Genomic DNA, 14534 nt, shown 5'->3' with positions numbered 1-14534 from the left:
ACTGATTTTTAGGTCACAAATTCTCATGACAAGGCTGGATAATATCAATGGTGTTAATGAGCTGTAGTGAACAGCATGCACACATAGACATTTTTCTGGTCCAGATTGGAAAACACAGTGTGCAGTTGGAATGCTATTACATCATCTGTGGACCTATTTAACCTGCAAGCACTAGAGTGGGTCAAATGAGTTGAGTAGCCCCGGGAATGTGGACCCGCGAGTTACTGGGCAGGCATGGTATGTGATGGGGATGCACGATTCTGGATAAAATGATAATCAGAATTTTTTGCTTAGAATTGAGATCACAATTCTCTCACAATGTTATATTAGGGATTCAAGATTGCAAAATTCTGGGGAAATAACGATGTTTGACCAATAACTGATATCAATATCTTCTATTTTGGGGCAGTCGTGGCCCACTGGTTAGCACTCCGGACCTGTAACCGGAGGGTTCCCGGTTCAAGCCCCGACCAGTGGGAACAGCTGAAGTGCCCTTGAGCAAGGCACCTAACCCCTCACTGCTCCCCGATTGTAGCTGTTGTAGCAGGCAGCTCACTGCGCCAGGATTAGTGTGTGCTTCACCTCACTGTGTGTTCACTGTGTGCTGAGTGTGTTTCACTAATTCACGGATTGGGATAAATGCAGAGACCAAATTTCCCTCACGGGATCAAAAGAGTATATATACTTATACTTATATTTGTTTGTTTACTTGGTTTTTATAGTTAATTATACCAGTGGCAGGTAAACAAAAATATTAATTAAAAAAAGAACATAACCATTTGTCTACCCATAACATTTACTGATGTGACATAACACATAATGATTAGTAAATGTCAATACCAGTAAAAGTCCTATTTTTGTGCCTGTTTGGGTCCCATCCCTAATAATCACACTCATTTTACCTGATAGCATACAGAAAGAAATACAAGATGATGCCACTGGATATCTATAAGTACATAAACTTGCTTATGCAACAGCTTCACGAATCTGATACTGATCATAAAACAATATTTTTTCTCTGCATTTTCTATGCAAGATCATGACAGCGGTAGGTATACCTCTGTATGAGCCAAATCTGACATTTGAATTGATAGCAACTAGTGCTATGTTGACATGAGCAACATGAGCAAAAGGGGAAGCTTTTGGGAGAAGCCTGGGAGTTTTTTGTCTCAATTTTCTCTAAATCCTGAAATGAATTATCAGGGGAGCTACATGTAGGCTAGGGAGCATCCTACTGCAACAACACGTTAGAAATTGAGTGCATCAGACCAGCAGCTTTTCAATAACAATGCCGCTTGTTAAACCATGCGTTGCCATGCAGAGCTAGTGAGTGGAGCAGAGCGCGAGCGAGGAGCAGATGGAATTTTGTTGGAGCGCAGAGCGCTTTTTAATTCAGAGGCCAGAGCAACCGCTCTGGGGGTCGTTTCTAGAAAAGTTAGCAACAACGTTGCTCAACCACCATGGTACGACGCAACTTGCGACCAAACAACGACACTGATGACCTGTTTCCAGAAAGCATTGTACCTGTGTCGCAATTCGCTACCTCCAACGTTCGAACACCGTAGTTCCAACAACGTTGTTGATGATGCAGCGATACATATCATTGGTGGAAAGAGTGGCAACGTGTAATACCCCACCCCCTAGAAATGTTCTGTCACGGCCTATGTTGACATTTTTCTAATCTAAACCGAGTGATTAATGCTGGCATTGTCATTGCCATCAGCCAAAACCTAAACCTATTGCAAGTTAAAACAGTTAACTTAAGCAGACCAATATGAGTCATTATTTGTGTTAAATATCTATGTTGGAAAAAATATATAGCCTGGACAAATTTCTGGGTATCCCATAGCTTGTCAACTGTCTCGTGGCTCAACGGGAGCGCATCGGTGCACTGCGCGCTCGGCCAGAGTTCGCATCCTATCTCTTCTTTTCATCGCTGAGTAAGAGTAGGTCTACGAGACACAACAATAGGTTTTGACAATACATATTTATGTATATAGTTACTCTACATCGAGAGACCATAGGTACAATACATCAGTCAAAAACAATTGAATCTACGTGTCACACTAGTTCACCTGCAGGTAGCGAGAAGCAAGAGGACAATCTCACATCATAAGAAAATCGAACCGTTGGGATAATAAGTCATCTGCTTTAGCCACTACACCATTTAGCACTGCTGATGTAAGGGTCTGTGAAGATTATAATACTAAAAGCAAGGCAATACTTAAATTAACATAAATAGCAAGAATGACCCAAGTAGGGGAGTCAGTGTCTTAATCAAAATTAAGCTACAGGATAGATCAATCATTGAGTCACGAGATAAACATCCACTTCACAAATTTTGGTTAGGCGGTTGTGATTTTTGGTTAGGCGCTCCGGACACCAACAGGAACTACCAAGGAACGACACAAGTGCGACTGCCTAGGGGTAGTAGTTCAAACGACCAAACTTTGCGTCCTTGTTTGCGATTGAGAGTTCGAACTACCCTTTCTAGAAACACCAAATCCAAGAACGATGGAGCGAACTACCAAGGTTGCGACGCAAGTTAGCAAACGATGCTTTCTAGAAACGACCCCCTGTTCCGCTCCAATTTCACTCCGATACCACTCACACCACGACTCTGAGGCATGCCCAAATCCACCCAGAATTAATTTCTTCCTAATAAAGATGATACACAACTATACCTTTCTATAAAACCTGATGAATTAACCCCGCTAACCAAACTTGACACATGTATTCAGGTTGCCTAGTAACGGGGACGCTGGCCAGATGCGCCGCTCCGTTTGGCCTATTTTTGTTTGATTATTTTCTAATATTTACATAACTTGATTTACATATTTTTTTGATTTGTATATTTTATTCGTTAACATATTGACTCGTTCGTAGTTTTTGTTGTTTTTGTTGCGTTTTTTTCCCTTTCCGTGGTGTTTTTTTGTCTGTTTTTGCCTAAGAGACGGCATTCCATTGAAAGACCGTTATCTCCGTAACATTTGCTATCCAACTCATCAGCATACGGACTCAGTGGCTGTTTCAGTCGGTTGACTGTCAGTTGGGAGTAAGACTCCGTCTTCATTCATTCTATGAACTTCAATGGCTGATGTAGTCGGTTGACTCACAGCTGTGACATCGGTGGCTGATCTAGTCGGTGGACTGTCAGCTGGCCTAACGCAGGAGAAGGACACAGCTTGTGTATAGCTCTCTTTGGACTGTGTCAGTGTGAGCATGCCTTGCTGATGTTGGCCCTGCGATACACTGCCCTACAACTTTTGCAGTTGTCATCTTTCAACGCGGCTATCAGCGAAAATGAGCTACGGGGATATTATGCAGGAAACACTACATCCATCGAGGATCCGGTCGCACTGTCATCAAGCGGAAAACAGAGGATGGTATCCTCCTGTATCCCTGTGTCCCTTCACTCAGGTACAACTCCTCAACTCATCTTCCTGGTGCCTGTCAACAGCGATGGTCTGATGAGCGCGACTCACCAGAGCGTAGGCCAACTGGCTCTGTCGTGTCAACTACAAGTCATCTCATCTACATCTAAGTTCTGCCCCAGCGATTACACAGCGAAGTGCAAAGAAAAAGGAATCATCTGCGAAAATGGACATAAACAACAAAAAGGCACTTTTAAACATGCCAACTGACAGCGCACAAACTCTTGCTGGTGAGCGCTCATCTGATATTGGAGATCGTCTTTTGGGTATGCCTATATCGGACTTGTCACGACATTTTAAAACACGTAAAGGACTTGGTTTTGTTCACATAAATGCTAGGAGCCTTTTGCCAAAGATGGACATTTTAAAGTTGTGGGTTAATGACTCCAACCCTGACGTCATTGTCATTTCAGAAACTTGGTTGAATACCAATGTTAATGACTCAGATATTTCCCTTTATGGTTACAATATTTGCAGAGCTGATAGAGTTAAACGGGGTGGTGGTGTAGCTATTTATGTTGGAAACAGTTTGAGCTTCTCTATACGTGTATCCACCTCTGTCCCGGGTCAGTTTGATTTATTAGCCATTAACGTAAAACTCGGTGGCTGTTCTCTGGTTATTGTGGGTGTTTACCGTCCACCATCTGCCAATCCTGATGCTCTACATAGTCTCTCAGAGCAATTTACTTCTCTAGTTAATTCTGAAGCTGTCATTTTAGGGGACCTTAACCTAGATTGGATGTCTCCAGCAGCTGATGACTTAAAACATGTGTGTAATGAGTTAAATCTTACCCAAATAGTCACAGGACCCACACGACCTAATAAGAAAATTCCCAGTCGTTCATCCCTGTTAGATCTCATTCTTACAAATAAGCCTCATAATTATATGCATAGCTGTGTATTCCCAATGGATTTCAGTGATCATTGTCCCGTGGGCTGCATTAGAGATGGCAGAAGACAAAGGTCAGGGCCTTTGTATATAAATAAGAGATCTTTTAAAAAATTTGATGAGCAGGCATTTTTACAAGATCTACATGCCAGTGACCTTACTTCTTTAAATCTTATTCCAGATGCTGAACTTACATTGGAATACTTCCAAACTATTTTTAACACCTTAGCAGATAAACATGCCCCTTTTAAGAGATTTAGGATAAAAAAATAGATGTAACCCTTGGTTTAGTCATGATCTAGGTGAGATTATTTCCCAAAGAAACAAAGCTTGGGCATTGGCAAGATCCACTGGTAGTGATGGAGATTGGCAAACATTCAGACATCTTAGAAATACATGTACTTACCTTGTGAAAAGGGCTAAATGTACCTATTATTTGAACAATCTGTCTGACTGTGGTAGCAATCCAGCGAAATTCTGGAAAGTGATTAAGTCACTTATAAAGGTGTTTCTTCTACCACTATTCTAAAGTGGTAAATGAGAAAATGGAGATTTGTAATGCTTTTAATGATCACTTTATCAAATGTGGTACTCTATTTGATCAATTGAATAATGTGGATATGGCACCAGAGACACAAGTCCATTTCAGTGTCACTAGGCCTGAAGAAGAGAGGTTTTTATTTTCAAATAGGCCTAATGACTCTTCCTTCTCATTTAGACCAGTAAACCAATCTGAGGTTCTCTACTGTCTAATTCCAAGTGTATGAAAAGCTCTCTGGGTGCAGATCAGTTAGACCCACATCTCTTAAAGATTGCAGCCCCTGTCATTGCTGAACCTTTAACTCACATTTTTAATTTAACATTCTGCTCTGGTTCTATTCCAGAAGTCTGGAAATCAGCCCTAGTGACCCCTCTACATAAAGGAGGAGACCCAAGTGATTTGAATAACTATAGGCCAATCTCCAAGCTTCCATGTTTAGCTAAGATGTTAGAATCCTTTGTAAATGAACAGTTTCGTTCCTTTTTGTCATCATATTCTACAGTGGGCAGTGCTTCGACTTGGCCAGCTTCACTCGCGGTCCGCGCGTGGGATCACACGGTATCACGCGACTTTAATTTGTATTTTTCCAGTGAGACGCTGCAACAACCCAAACAACCGGTAGATGGCTCAAGTGAGCAGGGTGTCTCGTAAAAAGAAATGGAGCCTGGAAAACCCTACACAGACTTCACTACAGACTTTAGCAGACTGGTTTAGAAATAATGTAATAGCCAGAAATATGCCTGCCCTGCCCTAATAAAGAAATATTTGGTTAACTGCGAGTGAATCCCGTTTGCAGCCGTAGAGACGCAGGACAAATGAAACATTCTGGTTTTCTCCGAGTGCAACGATGATAGACAGACATCATTTGGAGTATTAACCTCCGTTGCTCAGCCAAATGCCTTCCTGTTACGTCCTGTTATCACGGAGTTACAGGCGATAAACGATTTTTGATGGTCACAAGTTTACTTCATTAGGGACTGTTCGTTATTTATTTAAGGGGCTACCGGAGGAGTTTTGGGAGCATTAGTCCAAAAAGACGTGACCCTCCCTCGCCAGCAATACATTTTTCTATGACCCTCCAAAGTGATTATGAAAAAATCACTGTCAACTTTTTCCGGGTTTATCGCCTACTGTATTTTAACGTTTTCACATATTTGGCCATAAGCCGTTTATCATAGGCTATCACGAAACCAAACTACAAAGGCTAACACTTTAACAGGGGGAATTAATTGGGCATGAATCATGCAGAACGCTATTTCGCTACCTTAGAATAATAAGGTTCTATCTGCGTTTTGAGTAGGTACAACCGGGACTATTGAAACGGGGACGAATGAAACATTCCGGTTTTCTCCGAGTGCAACGATGATAGACAGTCATCATTTGGACAAAACATGGAGCATATTAACCTCCGTTGCTCAGCCAAATGCCTTCCTGTTACGTCCTGGTATCACGGAGTTAAGAGCGATAAACGATTTTTGATGGTCACAAATTTACTTCATTAGCGGTTTATTTTTTTGGATTATTAAAGAGTGTTTTTCATTTAAAGGTTTGACTTTGTGCTTATTCAGCAGAGCATTTAGTGCTCTCCCCAATCCCAGACGTTCACATTGCATGTTTGTTTGTAATGGATGCAACCGCGAGATAGGCTATGCGTTTGACAATGAGTTGTAACAGAACCAAGACATATAGCCCAGCAGCAATCTAGGGACTGATCGTTATTTATTGAAGGGGCCACCGGAGGAATTTTGAGTGCTTCAGTTGGAAGTTGCATGACCCTCTCTTGCCTGCTAGAAATTGTTCAATGACCCTCCGACAGAATTGTTAAAAAAGACATGACCCTCCCCTGCCAATTGTCTTCCGCCCGCGCCACAGCCACACACTTTGTGATAACGTTCTTAAATCAATCTTTCCCGTGAGCTTGCATGCTACTAGTCCTTCCTTTTCAAATGTGTTGCGCCTGTTTGCACAATTTCACAAATAATCATATGTGATTAATAGTATGACAAATAATCCCTCTGCACGGGGACCGAAACAATGCATGCCAACTTTTTCCCGTTGTTGCCCTGTTGCTACCCCTTGCCCTTCCAACGAAACAGATGTCTTCAAATCATTGTTTTCCTTGCTTGAAGGCGAACTTAGAGTGATGTTAACCTATTTAAGTTTAACGGCGCGATTGTCGTGAGAGCACGATTCATTAGCGCTTGCATGTTCGGCCTTATGTCTACGTGCGCACCTGAGGCTACTCAGCTGCAAGAGAAATAATTTCCTCTGTTTGTATGTTCACTGCAAGTTGGCCTACCATAACTTACCAACTCTGCACTGTAGACTGGCTATTTATATTTTTCTGTGAAATAAGCAAATGTATTTGTTCAACTTTATGAAGCAGAATCACGCATAGGGTACTTGGAACATAATACATTTGACAAAGGACAGATGAATGTTGCTAGTGACAAAATATTAACTTTCAGTGTTTTACGATGTCTTTGTCATGGGGAAGTGTTTTTCCCCATGCATTTATTCTAGGTTACTGTCAGTGACTGCCGTGAGAGAAGCGGGTTCTGTGTTTCGTTCATGTCAGTGACTGACGCGAGAGAAGCGGGGTCTGTGTTGTGTTGTGTTGCGTTGCGTTAATTTATTTTCATTGGGCATACCGTGCCGTGCCGTCCACAGCTCTTCAGTTCTGACAAAGCCAAAATTACTCCTTTTGAAACAATGAGTGCAGGAAGGGGGGGGGGGTGTCCCAAGCAGCTTTCAGCCATAAGGCTACTTTGAGAACATTTCAATTCACCCGACACTAATATTCAAAATGTTGAAAACTATTTCTGCATAACCTATAAAGCAGTTTAATTAAATGGAATGTTAGTTGTAAACAAACGAGCTACTTGGTGAGGCTTGGCATCACAGATGCGCTCGTGCCTTAGATGGCAGGAAAAATCTTCACGATAGGCCTATTAACTAACCACCCGATTCACGTTGGCTGGGGGGAAGGGGGGCCATCAGACAATTGTGCCCAGTTAATCCGGCCCTTCCCCCAAAAAATCACACCTTCCCACCTCTGACAGCTTAAAAGAAGTCAAGAGGACTCCTTACTCACAGACCTATTCACAAACCTGCGGTTTTGAAATCCTATGCAGCTACAGGAGCTTCCAATCGCGAGGAAGCAATTTTGCATTGTAGGCATAACTAACATGCAATAACGCCGCCAACAACAACCAAAACTAGGCTAATCATTGTCAACATGTAAATTAAATGTAACATTATTGTGAATCAAATTAAAATGTTCTCTTTTGCAAACGTAGGCATAGTAACAGAATCATTTAATAATGTTACAAAGATACTACATCAATCCGTATGTTTCATTAGGCTACTAGGCTATTTGTTTTGCCTTGATTCATTTAGGCTAGGCCTTTTTATTCAGGGGCCATATTCACAAAGAATTTTAAGGCTAAAAGTAGCTCCTAACTGGCGAATTTAGGAGCAACTCCTAAAAATAATGGGCGTGTCACTCCTAACTTTAGGACTCCTAATTTTTTCACAAAAAGTAATTCACGAAGCATTTTAGACCTAAAAGTAGCACCTAAGTCTGGGACAGCTTAAGTCGAGAGGACTCCTAACTCACTAAGACCTATTCATAAACAGCTTTTTTGTGGCATTTTACGTTGCGATGTTTTGAAATAGCCTATGCGCAACAGGAGCTTCCAATCGCGAGGGAACAATTTTGCATTCATAAAAGGGATGCAATAACGCCACCAACAACAACCAAAACTACTCATTGTTAACATGTAAATGAAATGTAACGTTTCATTGTGAATCAAATTAAAATGTTCTCCTCTTTGCAAACGTAGCCTAGGGATATGACAGATTAATTTAATAATGTTGCAAAGGTAGGCTACTGCATCAATCCATAGGCCTATGTTTCATTAGGCTGCTAAGCTATTTGTTTTGCCTTACTCTTTATTCATTTAGGCTAGGCCTTTTTATTCAGTTATTAATCATCTTCCGTCCTTCGCACTACTTGTGTAGCGCACGCATTCTCCGACCTGTCACCTGTCAGTCATCATCGGAAGAGAGGTGTTTGGAATTCCCGCGTTACAATCGTCAGCCAATCAAGGTGGTCACTTCAGTCAAGCTCGTGCATGAGTAATGACGTCATCCATAGCCACGAAGACTCTGTGAAGGCTTTGTGAATAACTTCTAAGAGAAAACTCCAATCTAAAATCTTTAAGTGCGATTTAGGAGTAGCTTACTCCTAGTAGTAAGATAAAAGCCTTTGTGAATAGCCTACGGCCCCAGTTATTCATCATCTTCCGTCCTTGTGTAGCGCACGCATTCTGAGACCTGTCACTCATCATCGTAAGGGAGGTGTTTGGAATCATGCCCGCGTTACAATCATCAGCCAATCAGCCAATCAAGGTGGTCACGTTTGCCCATTTACCCAAATTAATGATCGAATATTACTGATGATCATTGTTATTTAAGAACATGCAGTGTGCGTAGGGTACCAAAAACATATTGCTCGTAAAAAAGCATCATAACGCACATTCTGGCGGGTCTGTTATTTACTGTAGGCTGCGCAAACCACATGCCTTTATTTTGGGCAAGCCTGCATTCATTCATTCATTCAACCTTTATTTATTCTCGGAGGGTCATTGAGGGAAACCCTCATTTTCAATGAAGCCGAAATTACAGAAGTGAAGCAAAGCGCTCCACAAACAAGACAACATTTGAGGCCTTCTGTTGAAGAATTTTACATAATATTGCAACAGATTCTGTGTTCTGGACTGTAGGTAACTTGTTAAGCCAGTGGTTATCAAACTTTTATTTCATTCCCCACTTTGATCAAGGGGCATGACTGATGATAGTGGAGATAACGTGTTATCCCGAGGCTTTTGCAAGTCAGCATCTTCGACGGTAGTCTATTAAAAATATAAGTTTTCGATCCCAAACGGAGAGCCATACTTTATTGTTTTTAACGATCTCTATGCTACTCACAAAAATGTAGGCATGGGGACATGATGAAGTAGGTTATCCAACTGTCGTGTGTTAAATTATTGTGATTACGAGCCAGTGGTTTTCAAACATTATGCGTGACTCGGACATCTAACTAAATGCAACAGGCTCATATCGTCCTCGCATTCGCAAAATGAGGACCAGTGTTTTGTCAAATTGCAAATAGCTATTCGTTTTAACTATTTTTTTATGATAGTAGCCTATACAAAAAGCACTTCATACTATCTTAATCTTGGAATATGGGGAGGGAAGTGGCGCGTCTGCAGTCAGCCAAATATGAATGTAATTCTGCGGCATAAAGCAGATGTAATTGTTTATTGTACAGAAAATTAATTTACGAAACCAAAACGTGGGTCATAGTTGTCTAAGCCTCTATTGCGTAGCCTGTTAAAAACGTCGCCAGATAGTATTAAATCGGCAACAACATTGTTTTCTGCAGAAGCCTACCCAAGGCTACAGATTAATTCTGAACAGTTATTTCTCTACTGGCTCAATTATCACACCACTGTTTTGATTTGCGTAGTTGCATTAACCCCAACACTGACAATAATGTAGACAGCAAATTTCGATTTCGATTTTTGTGTAGTCAAGCCTTAAGCCATACCCAAGTAGCCTAAATCGAGGTAATGTTTAATTATGCATGATTCATTTTGTTACTGAATTCGTAGGCTGGGATTACTCTCGGCAACAATTATGTAAGGGACGGCAGGCAGAGCGATGTACAGTGGCAGAGCGACGCACAGTGGCTGAAAGTGGTACTAAAGCTTAACGCAGCTTCACGCCGTGTAATGCGCGAATGAAGTGGTCATTTGAAAGCGATGCCCACTGTATGTTAAATCCTTATCAATCTGGTTTCAGAGCTGGCCACAGCACAATTACAGCAGCAACTGCTGTAGTAAATGATATAGCTACTGTTGTTGACAGTAAGAAACAGTGTGCAGCTTTGTTTACTGACTTGTGAAAGGCTTTTCACACTATAAATCACAGGTTACTTCTTGAAAAACTAACCTCTTTTGGTCTAGATGAAGTTTCCTTTAAATGGTTTAAAAACTACCTCTCTAATAGAACACAGTGGGTAGATGTGACAGGATCAACCTCAGAGCCATTGAGACTGAAAAATGGTGTTCCACAGGGCTCAATTTTGGGACCACTGTTGTTTACATTGTATATCAATGACATCTGTGCTTCAATAGAAAATTGTAAAGTGCATTTCTATGCAGATGACACAATCCTTTATGCCTATGCACAATCTGTAGAGCAAGCCGTGTCATATCTTCAACGTGCATTTGATTGTGTGCAGAAATCCTTGAAAGATCTTAAACTGGTTCTAAATGAAGCAAAAACAAAATATATCTTTACTAGACAGAGAAAGTGTGACCTTGATGCCTATAACATTTGTTCCCTAAATGGGGCACAAATTGAGCAAGTTTCTCAATACAAATATCTGGGCATTTGGCTAGATAACAAACTAACATTTAGAACACATGTGCTTGATCTCACAAAAAAGGTAAAAATTAAATTAGGTGCACTTTACAGGATTAGGTCTTGCTTCTCTTTAGAAAACAGAATGACCATTATTCAAGCAACTATAATGTCAGTCCTAGACTATGGTGACATTGTGTATATGCATGCAGCCCCTTCCACTCTGAAATCACTTGATGCAGTTTATCACAGTTCACTACGTTTTATAACTGGAGATGGGTTTAAAACTCATCACTGTAAATTATACCAAAATGTAGGATGGTCTTCCCTCTACGATAGGAGGGAAAGGCACTGCCTCCTTTTTGTTTATAAGGCATTACTGGGAAAGTTACCTTTATACCTAACTTCTCTTCTGAACATAAAATCAATCTGCCACAATACACGCTCACAGGGTTTTACATCTCTTCAAACTCCTCAAATTAAATCTGAATTTGGTAAATTAGCTTTTACATTTTTTGCATCAAATCAATGGAACAAATTGCAAGAGTTATTGAAATTAGATTTTAGATTAGATAGGTTTGTGTCACTAGACCAATTCAAGGGTATGATTGATGATATGGCTGTTGCACAATGTTCTTGCTTTGACTGATATTTTAGACCTTTTATATCATTATTATTATTTATACATTCCCCTTCTTTTCTTTCTATTTATCATTATTATTATTTTTATTTGATGTCATTGTTTTGTCATTTGTCAACATGTCATTGATGTCATTTATTTGATGTCATTTGATTATTGTTGTTGTTTTGTAACTCAGGGCATTGCTGTAAAAGAACTTGTTGCTCAGTCAATTTCTCCCTGAATAAAAAAAAAAAACGGAAAAAAACGGTATAAGAGCCATAAAGACATAGATGTCAAACAATTTCCTGGTTTTGAACTCAGATAAAACAGAAGTCATGGTTTTAGGCCCTAAAAAGATGAGGGATGTCCTATCCTCATCACAGGCTACTGTACATAGAGTGATCTTCCACTGACCTTATCCACAAGTGTTAAAAACCTAGGAGTTATAATTGACCATGACCTATCACTAAATAATCACATAAAACAAATCACCAAAACTTCATTTTACCATTTAAGGAACATTTCAAAGATAAGGAAGTCCTTATCCAGACGCAGATAAATTAATCCATGCTTTTGTCACCTCAAGGATAGACTATTGCAATGCTCTACATGCGGGCTGCAATAATACCTGTCTAAAGAGCTTACAGCTTATACAAAATGCAGCTGCTCACACACTCACTAGGACTAAAAAAAATGAACATATTTCCCCTATCCTAGCATCTCTACATTGGTTGCCTGTTAAAAGTCGCATTGACTTAAAATATTACTTCTAACATACAAAGCCATAAATGGCCGGGCACCAGAATATATTAAAGATTTCCTAGTCCCATATAGCCCACCCAGACCGCTACGATCACAGAATACTGGCTTTCTTGTAATCCCAAGAATCTCAAAAACTACTGCTACCGCGCACCCCTCCTTTGGAATAATCTCCCTCCCTCAATTTGATTGGCAGACACCCTCCCTATTTTCAAAGGGATATTCCACCATTTGGGGAATTACACTAATTTTCCACCTCCCCTTGAGTTAAACAATTGATCTTTACCTTTCTCCAGTTCATCCAGCTGTTCTCCGAGTCTGGCGATACCAGTTTTAGCTCCAGCCTAGCATAGATCATTGAATCTGACTAGACCATTAGCTTCTTGCCTGCTAGCATCACGTTTAAAGGTGATTAAGATTTCCAGAAATTTTCCTATTTAAACTTGTCTCCTCTCAAGTTATTGAGACACACACAAATACACACACACACACACACAGATATACACTCACACACACAGATATACACACTCAGACATACACACACACACACATATATATATATATATATATATATATGTGTGTGTGTATCTGCAGGTGGGTGTGTGAGAGCAGCACGCAAAGTGCATGTTGCGTGCAATGTGTCCCCTTGAGTGTGTATGTCTGTGTGTGTGTATGTGTGTGTGTGTGTGTGAGTGTGTATATCTGTGTGTGTGAGTGTATATCTGTGTGTGTGTGTGTGTGTATTTGTGTGTGTGTGAGTGTGTATCTGTGTGTGTAAGTGTGTATATCGGTGTGTGTGAGTGTGTATGTCTGTGTGTGTGTGTTTGTGTCTGTGTGTGTGTGAGTGTGTATATCTGTGTATGTGAGTGTATATCTGTGTGTGTGTATGTGTGTATGTGTGTGTGTGTGTGTGTGTGTGTGTGTGTGAGAGAGTGTGTATATGTGTGAGTGTGTATGTCTGTGTGTATCTGTGTGTGTGAGTGTGTATATTTGTGTGAGTGTGAGTGTGTATATGAGTGTGTGTGTATGTCTGTGTGTGTGAATATATGTATGTGTGTGTGTGTGTATGTGTGTGTTTGTGAATATGTGTATGTGTGTGTGTGTGAGAATATATGTGTGTGTGTGTGTGTGTGTGTGTGTGTGTGTGTGTGTGTGTGTGTGTGTGTGTGTCTGTGAGTGTGTGTGTGTGTGTGTGTGAATGTGTGTGAGTGTATGTCTGTGTGAGTGTGTATATCTGTGTGTATGTGCGTGTGAGTATGTATGTGTGTGTGTATCTGTGTGTGAGTGTGTGTATGTGTATACTCTGTATGTGTGTATGTATGAGTATGTGTGAGTGTGTGTGTGTGTGTGTGTAGGTGTAGAAGTATGTGTGCATCTAGATACAACATTCTAACCCACTGGTCACTATTGTGACCGTTAACATGTTTACTCATTCTGCAAACACACCAAAGACATTTGAATAATTATACATATCATAACTAGACACCTTAAAGACAATGTGTACAAAAAATATTTGTCTTTTTGTCTGTTTATTTTAACATACTTTAAAAACCTTTTATTTGGGAGCTGTGAGGCCGTCATCCTCTTCTCAAGGTGCAACCAGGAAGTAAACAGCTCTGGTCATGTGACAATTTACTCAAAACATTTGACACTGCACACATTTCATTGAAACACTCTATTGTTTCAATATTTACTGAAAGAGTATTGGGATATTCCCCAGTTACAGTTTTAGAGGCTTATAAGTACATTTTTTTTTTCCGGTCACAATTGTGACCAATGGGGTGAAATGGGTTAATTGATAGCTGTTTTGGAACACATTAAACTTTCTTTATAATGAGCGCATAAAACGACTTGTTG

At 40.4% G+C, this 14534-nt stretch overlaps 1 protein-coding gene and 1 long non-coding RNA gene across 5 annotated transcripts in view; one reads left to right on the top strand and one right to left on the bottom strand.

Annotated features, from left to right (window-relative positions):
* Window positions 1-14534, bottom strand: part of LOC121681596 (two pore calcium channel protein 2-like) — a 225836-nt gene that overhangs the window by 33616 nt on the left and 177686 nt on the right. The gene's annotated exons all lie outside the window — the stretch shown is intronic.
* LOC121681609 lies at window positions 1596-11983 on the top strand. The gene is made up of 3 exons (XR_006022210.1): window positions 1596-1606; window positions 5208-5209; window positions 11864-11983. It is a non-coding gene; the product is annotated as an uncharacterized LOC121681609 (long non-coding RNA).

Source organism: Alosa sapidissima, chromosome 14 (genome assembly GCF_018492685.1).
Source record: "Alosa sapidissima isolate fAloSap1 chromosome 14, fAloSap1.pri, whole genome shotgun sequence".
Taxonomy (NCBI): Eukaryota; Metazoa; Chordata; class Actinopteri; order Clupeiformes; family Clupeidae; genus Alosa; species Alosa sapidissima.
The sequence above is the reverse complement of the archived record's forward strand: the minus strand, read 5'-3'. Positions and strand labels throughout refer to the sequence as shown.